The sequence below is a fragment of the Ammospiza nelsoni genome, chromosome 23 (genome assembly GCF_027579445.1).
Source record: "Ammospiza nelsoni isolate bAmmNel1 chromosome 23, bAmmNel1.pri, whole genome shotgun sequence".
Lineage (NCBI taxonomy): Eukaryota > Metazoa > Chordata > Aves > Passeriformes > Passerellidae > Ammospiza > Ammospiza nelsoni.
Genome location: NC_080655.1, coordinates 5,219,478 through 5,231,660, shown reverse-complemented (window position 1 = coordinate 5,231,660; position 12,183 = coordinate 5,219,478).

Here is a 12,183-nt window from a genome sequence, read left to right as displayed (position 1 = left end):
CTCCCTGGAGGGGTTTGGGCCTTGGGTGGCTGCAAGGGGCTGGTTTGGGGCGTCCAGCCCTGCTCTCAAATCCCCCTTGGTGCTCTCTTGGCCTCTTTCCTCACTCTGAGCAAGTCAGGGCTGGAGCCCAGGGACTTTTCTGCGGAGAAGAGCTTAGATTTGGATGTGTTTGAAAAGCAAAGAGCCCCAAGAGCTTTTCTGGGGTCAGACTCTTCACCTCCATCATGGCCAAACTGGATCTGGTGCTCAGGGAATGGTGAGGTTGGACCTGATGACCTTGGAGCTCTTTTCCAACTTTGAGGATTCTGTGATTCCATGGTCCCTGCACCTGAAAGAAGCTGGGATGGATTTTGGTAGACCCCACAGCCAGGACCCTCCTGCTCCACCCCAGGTTTCCTGTGCCTCAGTTTCCCTTGGTATGGAGAAGAGGCTGCCAGGAGGAGCAGCCAGCGCATATCCAAGCCTCTCTGAGTTTGTCCTTCCTTCCTTCCTTCCTTCCTTCCTTCCTTCCTTCCTTCCTTCCTTCCTTCCTTCCTTCCTTCCTTCCTTCCTTCCTTCCTTCCTTCCTTCCTTCCTTCCTTCCTTCCTTCCTTCCTTCCTTCCTTCCTTCCTCTCCTCTCCTCTCCTCTCCTCTCCTCTCCTCTCCTCTCCTCTCCTCTCCTCTCCTCTCCTCTCCTCTCCTCTCCTCTCCTCTCCTCTCCTCTCCTCTCCTCTCCTCTCCTCTCCTCTCCTCTCCTCTCCTCTCCTCTCCTCTCCTCTCCTCTCCTCTCCTCTCCTCTCCTCTCCTCTCCTCTCCTCTCCTCTCCTCTCCTCTCCTCTCCTCTCCTCTCCTCTCCTCTCCTCTCCTCTCCTCTCCTCTCCTCTTTTTTTCTTCTTCTTCTTCTTCTTCTTCTTCTTCTTCTTCTTCTTCTTCTTCTTCTTCTCCTCTTCTTCTTCTTCTTCTTCTTCTTCTTCTTCTTCTTCTTCTTCTTCTTCTTCTTCTTCTTCTTCTTCTTCTTCTTCTTCTTCTTCTTCTTCTTCTTCTCCTTCTTCTTCTTCTTCTCCTTCTTCTTCTTCTTCTTCTTTCGTTCTTTACTTCCCTCCCTCCCTTCCTCCTTCCCTCCCTGTCCCAGCTGTGCAGGAGGCAAAGGGAAGCAGAAGAGAGGTGAAAGAACCAAATTCTTTTGGTGCCTTGGGCTGGATTTTGGGGATGGATGGCAGGAGCTGGTGCTGAAGGCACAATTGTTGTGGATTTGGGATGAGCTGCATCCATCCTGTGCTCAGGATGTGCCATCCTGGGCTCTGGTGCTGATCATGGGCAGGTTCAAGAATCCCCCAAAATTCCATGAACTGGGCAAAGGGCTGGGAACAGCAGCACCATGCAGGTGCTTCTCTGGCTCATCCTTCCCTCTGGAAGCAGGAGGAGCTGGAATATCCCCAGCCCCTGCCAGAGGCAAGGCCACTCTCCATGGCTTCAGTGGTGTTTCGCTCATAAATGATTTATCCAAGGCCATGAGCGGATTTTGGGGATGAGCCAGGTATGGAACCCTGGTTTTGCAGAAGGATCAGATCAAGGTGCTCAGACTTTGGGGTTTGAGTCTCTTGGAGGTACAGAATTAAACCCAGAGCAGCCACAGATCCCAGCAGATCCCATCCTTGCCTTTGCCCCCTCAGGTCCAGTGCCAGAGTGGTTGCTTGGGGTGGACCCCCCAAAATCTGATCCCCAGCAGAGCCAGGAGGGCTGGGCAGGAGCTGCCACAGAGCTGGCAGGATGCAATTTTTAGCTGGGGTGTTATGCAACCCTGGAGAAGGGATGACTAATGTGCAAAAAGCTCCTCTAAAACAGCCCAGCCCCAAAAGGGAGATGGAGGGATTTCAGTGGGAGGCACCAAACTGCTGAAAAACCCATTGCATCTTGTCCCTCTTCCTCCCCGCCTTCTCCTGAGCAGGATTTGGGGGATGCAGAGGGAGAAAACAGCTTGTTGTTATTTTTAGGTGGGGTCTGTGTTGGTTTTGGGGGCGACTTTGCACAGGTTAATCCCTGGGTAAGATTAGAAGAGGAGCTGTAGTGGATCAGAGCAGACCTGTAAATATCTCTGGAGGCCAGGTTTTTATCTCAAACAGTGGCCAAAATTGGCAGCCTGGAGAGGAGGATAAGAATAGAGCAGGAATATACGATACTTCCCCTGAATATCCTCGCAGGACTTATCTGTGTTTAGGGATCTGCTGGGAGCTCACGTTCTAGCCCAGGCTAAAAGCACCAGGAGAAAGCCAAACTATTGGATTTATTCCCAAAAAACTGCATAAATCCACAGAGTTCAACTGCCCCTGCCCAAGTTCTAAAATGGATTTTAAACAAAATAACATTTGGGGTTTGCAGTGAATGTGGGGTCGTGGCAGCATGGAAAGGAGACATGGGATGGGATGGGATGGGATGGGATGGGATGGGATGGGATGGGATGGGATGGGATGGGATGGGATGGGATGGGATGGGATGGGTGTGCTGGGTCTTGTTCCTGGCAGGGAGATGGGATTGAGCAGGAATCCAGGGATGAGCATTGGGTGTGTTATGGGAATGTCTCCCTCATCTGTGGAGCAGGGAATGTGTCCTGGTCATGTGCAAAAGTAATCACCGAGTCAGGGAATTGTTTGAGTAGAAAAAGACCTTAAATTCCATCCCATTCCAGCTCCTGCTGGGACTTGAGGACACCTTCCACTATCCCAGGCTGCTCCAAGCCCTGTCCAGCCTGGCCTTGGACACTTTCAGGGATCCAGGGGCAGCCCCAGCTGCTCTGGGCACCTGTGCCAGGGCCTGCCCACCCTCACAGGGACAGTGGGCTGCTCAGCAGGGTGTGACCCCACAGCTCTCCAGTGCCCCCTGTCCCTCTCCCCGCCATGGGGACACGTGTGATGCTCAGCAGTGGGAACAGGACCAGAGATGATGGAGCCATGGAATGGTTGGGTTGGAAGGACCAAGGGCAGGGATAGCTTCCTCTAAACCAGGCTGCTCCAAGCTCTGCCCAGCCTGGCATGGAACACTTCAGAGGTGCTGGGTGACACCAGGCTGCCCTGGTGGGGTCCTCACATTCCTCTGCCCTCTTTGGGACTAAGATTGAGCCCCTGTGACCACCCACCCCTGTGCAAGGAGCCAAACCAGAGCAGCCTTTGGCTCAGGGGGATTTGGGAGCAGTTCCCTGCCTCAGCTCCTTCCTTCTCTTTTCCCCCTGGACACTCTCAGTCCAGCACTGCGTGGAGGTTGCACCACGATCCCAGCTTGCTTGCAAAGTATTAATTTTTATTGTTGCAACAACTGCTCTGTTTCTTGGGAGATGCCTGAGAGAGCTGAGGAAATAGAAAGGCCTGTCAGGCAGGCGGGCAGGAGGTGAAGATGTCAGGAGAGTAATTGCTCTACCCAGAAGGAGCCTGTTCCTGGCTTCCCCATCTCTGCCAGGAAAAATCCTCGCTGCTTATTTGCTGACAATAAAGGAAAACAGAAAATAAATAGCAACCCCATGGCTGGCCCGTGCTGAGGAGGAGCGGGGAGAGCAGAGGCAGATGCAAAATAGGATGCAGAGGAGCTTATAAATAGGAGCCTCCCAACTCCCAGTCTGTTACTTCCTTATCCCCACCCGGGCAACTGAGCCCAAGGTTTTACCCATGGAAAAGGTAAATGGGGGCTCAGAAAGGATCTGTGAGCTCCTGGGAAGAGGGTGACACTTCCTCCTGTGTGGGACAGGCAGGGACAGGGACCTGCTCACATTCCTGCCCAGGGTAAAGGCACCAAGAGAAAGCCAAATTGTTGGATTTATTCCCAAGAAACTGCATAAATCCATAGGAGTGCAACTGCTCCTGCCCAAGCCCTAAAATGGATTTTTAAAAAATAACATTAAGGAGTTTGTAGTGATTGTGGGGCATGGCAGCATGGAAAGGGGACATGGAGATGGGATGGGATAGGATGGGATGGGATGGGATGGGATGGGATGGGATGGGATGGGATGGGATGGGATGGGATGGGATGGGATGGGTGTGCTGGGTCTCGTTCCTGCAGGGCAATGAGATTGAGCAGGAATCCAGGGATGAGCATTGAGTGTGTTATAGGAATGTGTCCCTCACCTGTGGAGCAGGGAATGTGTCCTGGTGGATGTGCAAAAATAAAGAGTCAGGGAATTGTTTGTGTAGGAAGGGACCTTAAATTCCATCCCATTCCAGCTCCTGCTATGGCAGGGACACCTTCCACCATCCCAGGTTGCTCCAAGCCCTGTCCAGGCTGGCCTTGGACAATTCCAGGGATCCAGGGACAGCCCCAGCTGCTCTGGGCACCCTGTGCCAGGGCCTGCCCACCCTCACAGGGAACAATTCCTTCCAATATCCCATCCATCCCTGCCCTCTGGCAGTGGGAAGATATTTCCTCTTATCCTGTCCCTCCATCCCTTGTCCCCAGTCCCTCTCCAGCTCTCCTGGAGCCCCTTTAGGCCCTGGAAGGGGCTCTGAGCTCTCCCTGGAGCCTTCTCTTCTCCAGGTGAGCACCCCCAGCTCTCCAAGCCTGGCTCCAAATCCTCCTGATGCTGGAGCCCAGGGCTGGGGCAGATCTGCAGGTGGGGTCTCACCTGAGCAGAGAATCCCCCCCTGCCCTCCTGCCCAGGCTGGGGTCCAACACACATGGCTGGGGAATGTTGAGCTGCTCATCCCACAACACCCCCAAGTCCTCCTGCTCAGGGCTGCTGTGCCAGAGCAGAGCAGAGCAAAGCAGAGCAGAGCGGAGCCAACCCAAACATTGTCCTGGCACAGCTGGCACAGCTGGCAGCCCCCACAGCAGCACTTCAGGCTGTTTGAGGAGATGCTCAAAGCAGGAGGGCAGGACTGGGTGAGCTCCCCACGAGGGGAAATTTAGGGGGGATGGCTCTGAGAGCAGCACAGCAAACCTGGGGTAATTTGGAGCTGAGCTGTGCCAAGCTGTGCCAAACCTCCTGCCTTGCTCAGGGCAGCACTCTGTGGAGGATGGTGGCAGATCTGCACCCCAAAATAGGCTTGAGGAAAGGGTAGCACATCACTGAGGGTGAGAGCAGAACAGAACTGGTACCCATAAGCCAAGACAGGAGGGCTGTTTGCTCTGGGGGACAAAAAAATAAAAATCTGGGCTGTTGTTATTTATTTTTAGTGGTGCTAAATTCTTTCCTAGGCTGGGAAGCTGCTTTCCAAGGCAGGTCCCTGGAGGCTGTGGGCAGCAGGTCTCGAGCTCACACACAAAATGGCTTTGAGCAGGGAGGAGGAGATGGGAGTTAAAAGCCAAGTCGTGCCCCTGGTAAATCAATCGACCTGATGGGGAATGTTTCTAGCAGGACACAAACCCTGCCAAGAGCTTTTAGCTGCTTGCAGCAGTGACTGAACCAGGAGCTGGGGTATTTTTCAGCAGCTGCTGGTCCCCAAATTGCTGCAGGGGGATTTTCTTGGGTCCCCAAACTGATTTGTCTTTGGAGTGGGGAGCTCCAGGAGGAAAACTCCTTTAATCCCTGGGGGTTTTATGGGAATGAGGTTTGAAAAGCCTCCATGCCTGGGCATTGCTCACCCAGTGATGCTGGATGGAGGAAACCTTTATTTTGTGGGAAAGGAGGAGATTTTGGAGATGTGTTGGGTCAAACCCATGAGCAGGAGCTGGGGGTGAGGTTTAAAGCAAAATTCCGTGGTTTATCAGGTGGATCAGGAGCTGTCTCCCTGCCTGACAGCCCCTTGCCTGGAAACTGGGCCCTGGCACATGGGGAGAGGCGGGGGGGGGTGACTCAGAGCTCCAATCAATGATAATTAATTCAATGATAACAAATGAGAGGGAGAAAGGGAGAGGAAAAAACACTGAGAGATTAATGCACCAGGCTTGGCTTTGGGACATCTGCTTTGGGGTTGGCTTGGGAAGTTTTGGGCAAGAGCAGCTTTCTGGAGGAGAGGGATGTGGTGAGGGTGATGCTTTCCCCTCCTGCTTTTCATTTATACCTTCAAAATCCTGATTCCATGCATGCTTTCTCATGGAGAATCATTTCCCAAGTCTCCATCTCTGCCACCATCCTGAGGCTTTTTTAAACCATTTTTCCCTGACTTACAGATGCAACAGCAGCATTTTATCCCTCTGAAAAAGGCCCCTTTACTACGTGGTTACTCTGTTTTCTGCATCCTACTAAGCTGGGGTGCCCTGGAAGCTCAGTGTCCCTCTCCTTCTCCTATTTCTCCCCACACACCTCATGGAAACAAATCTCTAATCCTGTGTTTAATGTTTATGTCTTTAATTGCAGATTCCTGCCAGGACACCCTCGCTTCCAGTTACCCCCAGGGTGAGGTGGTCACCTTCTCCTGAGCCCCTGCTGGTGCAGGCACTGCCCTGGCCAGGGATGCTTTCCCTGGGGGATGCCCTCCCTAGGGTGGAAGGAGGCTCTCCCTGGGGCCAGGGGATGCTCTTCCTAAGGTTGAAGGATGCATTTGCCCAGAAATGCTCTCCCCAAGGCTGGGACATGCATTCCTCCAGGGATTCTCTCCCCAAAGCCCAGGGATGCTTTCCCTCAGGCTGGGACATGCATTACTCCAGGGATGCTCTTCCCAAGGGACATGCTCTCCCCAGGGCTGAGGGATGCTCTCCTCAAGGCTGGGACATGCATTCCTCTAGGGGTGCTCTCCCTGGGACCAGGGGATGCTCTTCCTAAGGCTGAAGGATGCATTCCCCCAGGGATGCTCTTCCCAAAGCCCAGGGATGCTCTTCCCAAGGGAGATGCTCTTCCCAGGTCTGAGGGATGCTCTCCCCAGAGCCCAGGGTTGCTCTCCTCAAGGCTGGGACATGCATTCCCCCAGGCATGCTCTCCCAGGGCCAAGGGATGCTCTTCAAGGGAGATGCTCTCCCCAGGCCCAGGGATCCTCTCCCCAAGGCTGAAGGATGCATTCCTCCAGGGATGCTCTCCCTGGGGCCAGGGGATGCTCTTCCTAAGGCTGAAGGATGCATTCCCCCAGAGATGCTCTCCCCAAAGCCCAGGGATGCTCTCCTCAAGGCTGGGACATACATTCCTGCAGGGATGCTCTCCCTGGGGTCAAGGGATGCTCTTCCTAAGGCTGAAGGATGCATTTGCCCAGGGATGTCCTCCCAAAGCCCAGGGATGCTCTCCCTGAGGCCAAGGAATGCTCTCCCCAAGGCTGGGACATGCTTCCTCCAGGGATGTCCTCCCCAAAGCCCAGGGATGCTTTTCCTAAGGCTGGGACATGCATTCCTCCAGGGATGTCCTCCCCAAAGCCCAGGGATGCTCTCCCCGGGGCTGGGACATGCATTCCTCCAGGGATGCCCTCCCTAAGCTCCAGAGATGTTCTCTTCAAGGCTGGGACATGCATTCCCCCAGGGCTGCCCTTCCCAAGGAGCTTTCTCTCCCCAAAGCTCCATCTCCTGGGGGTGTTGGCAGCTGGGTCCCTCCCAGAGGTGCCACAGAGCAGCAGGGCCGGGGGAAGGTTGGGGACAGCCCCATTCCCCTTCCTGGTGCCAGCCCTGCCACGGCCACGCTGCCCCTGCACCCCCTGGGCTGCCCCCCACCCTGCCCACGCTTCTGGCTGCACCTCACCCTGCACATCTGGAGATCCAGCTGCTCACCAGGACATCTCTGCACCGTGCCCTGACCCCTCCAGCATCACACGGACACTGGGACCTCCCACAGGCACCCCAGGGGGACAAAGGCTCTGCTCTGAGTGCCACTCCAGAGTGCCAAGGGCTCCACTCTGGGTGCCACTCTAGGGCAACAAAGGCTCCACTGGAGGGTGGCACTCTGGGGTGCCAAGGGCTCTTCTCTGGGTGCCACAGGCTCCACTCTGGATGCCACCCCAGGGTACCGCAGGCTCCAATGCAGGTGCCACTCCAGGGTGACACAGGCTCTGCTCTGGGTGCCACTCCAGGGTAACAAAGGCTCCACTGGAAGGTGGCACTCTGGGTGCCACAGGCTCTGCTCTGGTGCCACTCTGGGGTGCCAAAAGCTCCACTCTGGGTGTCCCTCCAGGGTGCCACAGACTCCTCTCTGGGTGCCACTCTGGGTGCCAAAGGCTCCACTAGAGGGTGGCACTCCAGGGTGTTAAAGGTTCTGCTCTGGGTGCCACTCCAGAGTGACAAAGGCTTCACCCCAGGGTGCCAAGGGCTCCACTCTGGTGCCACTCTGGGGTGCCACAAGCTCTGCTCTGGGTGCCACTCTGGGGTGCCACAGGCTCCACTCCAGTGCCATCATCGCCCCCTCCCACGGGTGCTGGTCCCAGGGGTACAGGGGAGCCCAGAGGAGGGTTTGGGGTGCAGGGATGGGGATGGAAGCAATAGGAGAGTGAGGTGTGGGGGTCCCTGGAGGGGTCAGGGTCCTTCCAATGCTGTTCCATATCTCTGTGACCAAGGCAATACTACTCCTGTCCGTCTGTCCTGTGCGCATGCCTGTCCAATGTGTAGAGTTCCAATAAAGTCATCCATGAGCTGAGTCAGCTCCCCTACCCCTCCTGCTTCCTGCCTCCTTGCCTCTGGCTCTCCATGGAGAATGAGACCTTTATTTTGTGGGAAAGGAGGAGTTTTTGGAGCTGTGTTGGGTCTGCAGGGTCGAACTCATGAGCAGGGGCTGGGGTTGAGGTTTGAAGTTCTCAGGTATTTGATTGTTAATTGCTGCCCCGAGATGTGCAGGATGTCTCTGTTTCTGCCTGCATGGCTGAAGAACGAGTCAGAGCTCTTCACTTTTCGGTCTTGAGGTTGTTTATTAATTCTTATCTATAAAATTTTATTTCTGCCCAGCCGAGATCTGCTCAGCAGGGCAGCCACAGGCACTCTGTGTTGTCATTTTGTACTACAAACTCCATATACCATATTTACACTTAATTCCCAATACCTATCACCTGTGTTAGACAGTGCACTTCTACTCTGAACCAATCCCAAAGTGCCAACATCACTGCAGAAAATGGAGAACAAGAAGGAAAAAAGGCTGGACACTCCCAGATTCTTCCATTTTGTCCCCATAACCCTCATACCAAAAATCCTAAAATCTACATTTTCACCCTGTGATCATTTTGTTATTATACTATTTAAACCTGTGTGACATTCAGGTCCTCATACAAAGCTGGCAGTTTGCTCCAGGGGTCACAATCAAACCCCCAGGTGCTCTGGGCTGTGTGCCAGGGTCTCTGAGCCCCCTGGCGGGGTCCTGGCAACTCTGGACACCCGGAGGGATGCACTGAGCTCTGACATAATGTAAAATTCCACTGCCCTCTGCATGCCCACAGAGTCCTGTGCCAGCCCTGGGTGTCCCTGGAGGTAGGAATGTGGATTTTGGCCATGGCATTGCCTGGATGGTGCCTGGATCACCTCGAGGGAGGGAGGACAGCCCTGGCACTGTCGCTGAGCAGGACTCACCATCAACCTGCCCAGGCCTTGGGCACACTGGTAGGGCAGTGGGAAGGAGGCAAAGGAGCCCTTGAGGAGCTCCAGTGCAGCTGCACAGAGCTGGGGGTGGCACTGGAGATCCTCAGCTTCCCCAGCCCCACCTGGCCCTGCCTGGGATTCTTCCTCCCCGAGATCCCGTCTGGAATGCTGCATCCAGCTCTGGTGCCCCCATCATTAAAAGGATGTGGAACTGTTGGAGTGGGTCCAGGAGAGGCCATGAGGTTGATAAAGGAACTGGAGCACCTCTCCTATGGACACAGGGTGGGATTGATGGGGCTGTTCAGCCTGGAGAAGAGAAGGTTGTGTGGACACCTCAGAGAACCTTCCAGGACCTGAAGGGTCTACAGGGAAGATAGAGGACGACTGTTCATCAGGAACTGGAGTGAGAAGACAAGGGGGAGTGGCTTAAAGCCAAAAATGGGAAATTTAAGTTTGATTTTGGGAAGGAATTATACCCTGTGAGGGTGGGCAGGCCCTGGCACAGGTGTCCAGAGCAGCTGTGGGTGCTCCTGGATCCCTGGCAGTGCCCAAGGCCAGGCTGGACAGGGCTTGGAACAGCCTGGGAGAGTGGGAGGTGTCCCTGCCATGGCAGAGGAGGGACTGGATGAGCTTTAAGGTCCCTTCCCACCCAAACTAGTCTGGGAATCCATATTGTGGCTAAACTCCTTGTTTTCCCACACGGCTTGGAGAGGAGCCCACACAGGAAAGCCCAGGGCAGAATCATCCCCGTGACATCCCCGTGACATCCCCGTGACATCCCCGTGACATTCCTGTGACATCCCCACGACATCCCTGGCTGGGGAAGGCCCTGCAGAGCTGCCCCCGGCTCTGTCCCCCACCAGCCAGCAAGAAGGACACACCAGCACTGCTGGGGCCACCCTTGGTCTCAGAGGGAGCACCAGGATGGTCCTGCTGAGGTGCATGGGCCACCCTGCCCTATTCCTGACTCCAGGGTTCATCTTTCACACCCTTTTGGGGGCTGTACTCTCCCAGAGCCCTTGGAGAACTGCAGGGACCTGGCACAACCCTGGGTGCTCCAAATCACTGCTGCCATCAGCTGAGGGGTGCAGCTGAGACCTCCTCTGGAGATCTGACATCTCTTTTGGGGGTCCACCTTTGACAACAACACGAGCTCCTTTATTTGGGAGTGGTGGTGTGGGAAGAGGCTGGGATGGGTAAAACCAGCGAGGGAACTGAAGAGCAGCCCTGAGTCTGCTCTTTCAGGAAAGAAAACATTCCCAAATGTGAGTGATCGGTGGCAGGGGGCCAAAGAGCAATTACAGAGAGAGAAGAGAGCCTTTCCAGAGGAGGCTTCGCTTCCTGCTGGGCTGCAGAGCCCTGGGGAGAGCCCCGTGGTGCTGCCAGCTGTGCCAGGGATGGATCACAGGGACCCTGCTGGGGCCAGGGCTGGCTGAGAGGGGGTATTGGTCAGGGTAACATGCCCTGCATGCCCTGAGTCCTGTCAGGGGTTGTCTTGGTTTGGAAAGCCAGGTGTCTGCTAAGGAAGGCAGGAGCCTCCCCTGAAATGGAGAATGGAAACCCTCCCCACCCCTCTGAATTGTTATAAATTTGAAATTAAGGGGCTCTCAGGCAAAAATATGGGAGCAGGAAATAACAGTTCTTTAATAGGGAAGAAAATAAAAGGATAAAATAAACAATGCAGTGCACTAGAACAACACTGCCAGAGTCAGAGCCCAACCTGACACCCTGTGGGTCAGGCTGCTGGCAGCAGTCCCATTGGAATTGTGGCTCAGCCCTCCTGCAGTGTCAGGGCTGGTTCTGCTGGAGCAGGGATCCTGGAGAAAGGTGCAGTCTCTGCCTCTGAAGATGCAGTGGAAGAAGAGGCAGCTGCTGTTCCTCTGGGCAATCCAGTGGAGAAGCTGTGCTGGTGCTCCAGAATCTCCAGATTATATCCGGGTAGGAATGCTTGGCTCCTCCCTCTGGGCTCACATCTGCCAATGGGATGCTGTAGTTCTTATCAGTCATGCAGGGACATTCAAAGGCCTCTTATCAGCAGATGTCCTCTCCCGAGGGAGGAGTGATTGTGATCACTCAGAGAGAGATAAGGAAAACTGTCCCCTGAACAGAAGACAAAAACAGAATCCATCTTGCCTTGCAATCTGGGACAAGAGCAACAGTTTCTGGAGGGAGCAGAAATCCCAAAGGGTAGCAGGAATGTTGGTTTATCAGAGGATTCCAAACCTTTTCTGGACCCAGGCATCCTCCCCTCGCTGGGCAGAGCTCCTGGCACTGATGATCCTCACTGGTCCCGGGCATGCCCAGCCCAGGCTGGCAGGGTTTGGGGTTCTGTCAGTGCCACTGCTTGTTTGGAGCTGCAAGACTTGGATTGCAGCGCTTCTGGCACGACTCTGCTGCTGGCCCGGGTCCCTTGGCTCTCCATCCCTCTAGGTGTGAGCCCAGCCAAGTGGGAGAAGGGAGACAAGGGATGAGGACAGAGCCTGGCACGCCCTGACACCAGCCCCTTTCTCTTCCCAAATAAAAATCACCATTTCCCCCATCATCCCTCAGCATATTTATTTCCTTTGCTTTATTTTTGAAGCCATAGAGCACCTGGGGACACAGGGCTGGGAGGGAGCAGGGCAGAAAGGCCCCATGGGGGGGACAGTGACAGCATCCCTGGCACGGGCATGGCATTAACCAGCAGGTGCACTTAAAGGAATTTTAATCAACAAAAGATGGGGCTGTCAGGGAAAACAAGTGCGGGGCTCTGGGGCACCGGGCCAAGGGATGAGAGCAGGGTTTTAATCTAGGAAAGTACCTGC